Source organism: Protopterus annectens, chromosome 7.part1 (genome assembly GCF_019279795.1).
Source record: "Protopterus annectens isolate FY-2018-M chromosome 7.part1, PAN1.0, whole genome shotgun sequence".
In the NCBI taxonomy this organism is placed as follows: domain Eukaryota; kingdom Metazoa; phylum Chordata; order Ceratodontiformes; family Protopteridae; genus Protopterus; species Protopterus annectens.
Window position 1 is genome coordinate 271,399,191 of NC_056740.1, and position 2,998 is coordinate 271,402,188.

A 2,998-nucleotide genomic window follows, 5' to 3' on the forward strand; every position below is an offset into this window, starting at 1 on the left:
AGATTTGTTTGTGGGCACTGTTAAGTTTTTTTTCTGTATGCATTTGTTTCATTCAATAAGCATTAGATAAATGGTGATCTATTATGCTTTAATTAAATAATTGGTTAAATAACATGATTGGGGGGATTAGCAACTATGTGATATTTAAATTCTGTTTCAGCATGGTTTTTTATGAATGATGAAGCGTTCAACAGAAACGTGAAAGAGCTTAATATTTCATATTTTATGCCTTGTTGAGCCGAGCTTATACTGTATGTTATGTCTTGTTATTAAAGTCCCTTGAACTGTGATGTGTCTTCGATAATTTTATTCAATTGGATTGTTTGTAACATATTGAACTGGTGCTGGGACCCAAATATTCTTCAGAGAGTTGAGTGCCTTGATCAGGTTAAGTATGCATTTTGTATTTATGTGCTTGCATCTGTCCTTGATGTTCCCACACACCTTGCACTTTTATCCCTCCTGAAACTGCTCCCCAATTAAAGTCAGAGATGTCTATGGTAACAATTACTTTGAAACAGGGAGGAAGGCTGACTCCACCAAATGATTTCTCTAACTACCCATGCACTGGGATTTGAAAAGACAAAAGATGCCAGTGCTGGTAATAAAGAGACTTCAGATACCATTGTATCTTCCTCATATGGAGACTTGCCAGGGTTATCATGAGAATCATAGATGCCTTGAGACCAAAAATCTGGAGCTATTCTCTCACAGTGACCAAAGTATGAGTGGAAAACCTTGTAAATTGATCTATATATAGATCTGTTTCTCCTGTGGAAGAAAAGCTCATTGAACTGAAGTGTCTAGCTAACACTCCAGGAAGAGAAGCCTGTGTGAAGGAATCAAAAAAGACTTGAATGTCCGCTTGGAATCCCAGCTTGTGTAAGAGATCTCTCACCCAAGTGAGAGATTCCTGACACTTTGAAAAAGACTCTGCAAAGATAAGCAATTTACCTGATTATGAAAAAACATGGGTACACTGTAGCCTGCAATGAGCTATTACTGGAGCTAAACACTTTGTTAACACTCTTGGTCTAGTGGATAATCCAAAGGGTAAGGCAGAAAATTGATAATGCTATTCAGACACACAAAACCTTAAGAAATGCCTGAAGTCTGGATGAATAGCAACATGATATTAAGCACCATTTAAAACTAGAGTAAATAGGAAACATGAGTGAGGAATGAGAGGTAACAGGTTGTGAAGTGACAGCATTTAGAACTTGGGCACTATCACAATCGAGTTTTGGAAAGAAAGAAAGATCCAGAACTGTTCTGCAAGCATTTTCTTTATTTAGCACTACAAACATCCTTGAATATAAATATTTTCCCACCTGGGAAGGAGGAACTGGTTCTGTCACTCCCTAGGACAGTATGGGATGAAGGACAGGTGGAAGGACTGGTGGATGAAAGATTATCCCCAGAGAGGAGGAGTTTCCTCCTTCTGCTTTCTGTAGCCTTGATGAATGATCTTCAGAAAAAAAAAAATTGTCTGAAGCTATCTGTTGCCAAAGAGTAAAGTGGCAATTCACATTTTCTGGAAGGGCAAAGGGACTACCATGGATGTGTGTGTGTGTGTGTGTGGGGGGGGGGGGGTCAAGGACCCTTAATAGTCATTCTGACTTGTTGAATTGTCCTTGGTTTGGGGGGTTTCCTGAATTCTTTTTTGAAGCCCCTTTGCTATTTTTTCTTCAACGTCTGTTTACCTGCATTTTGCTGAAACTGTTTATTATTTTTTATGTCAAAAGTGGATGATGGGTAAGAGAGTTCTTTTTAACATTTAAAAAGAGGGGCTGAAAAATTTTAGAGATTCCCTGTATCAACTTACCCATCTCTTCACACTTTATAATCACCTCTGCTGCAAATGGACCAACAACTAAATCTCTATCCAAAGTAGAATTTAAAATCTCATTTTTAATAAGTTCTGAAAAGGCATCTAGACAAACCTCATCAGCACAGTAGCAATAGCATGAGCCCTTGAAGAAGTATGAAATGAATCGTACACATGCTCTGTAAACAACGAGTTGTAGCTTGTGCATCAGATTTTTCCAACTAAGATGAAACTGCAGACAATTAGTCAGGACATACCTTAGCATATGAACCAGACAATTCAAAACTCTGAAAATCAAAGCTTTTGAAGCATACACTTTTTCCCATACTTATCAAAAATTCCCCCATCCTTATCAGAAAGAGTGGGATTGGAAATAACTAAATGTTTATCTGTAGTAAGATTACCTAAAGTTATGGCTGTTGTGTCACATTTGGGAAGAGTATATAAATACTTAAAAGACTGAGAAACTTTATATCTCCTATCTGCCTTTTTAGATGCATCTGGCTGGCTATCTGGAAAACCGCAGATAGTAATACACACATCCTTCAAAACTGGCAGAATGGGAGGAATAGATGAAAGTTCTGGAAATTCGTTCTGTAACAGCTCATAGTATTTTTGTGGGACTGATGAACCTCAGTGTTCTCCCACTGAAAACACTGGGTCATGCAGGAAATAGTCTCAGAAAAAGACAAACCCTGACAGGGAGAATCAGAAGCTGAGCTCTCCTCTGAGACAGAATCCAAATTTTGAGGAGAAAACCCTACATCTGCATGTTCATCTTCCTGTCCAGATTCACAGTCTTGTATCTCTTCAAGAAAAGAGGTATCTCTCTTTCTTTTACTAGAAACTATTTTATAAGAAGGATCAGTAGCCTGCATTAAACCCTGAGCCAGGCAGAATAAATTACTCATGTCCAAGGAAATCTGAGGAGGAGTGCATACATGTTTAGTTTTCTGTTTCTTTTTGACAGGAAAAATAGGGCCAACAGTGTTATTAATAGCAGCAGCTGACCCAGGGTCAGGCACAACATTCTGACAAAACAGGGAAGCCTTCTTTGTTCCCTTTCTCAAGCCTGACAAGAGTGGCTTTCTGTTGCCCACTAAGGGGACCACAATATCTACAGAGGCAATGTCTAACCTCGGGGTCATGGTGGTTGAAGGTACAATACCA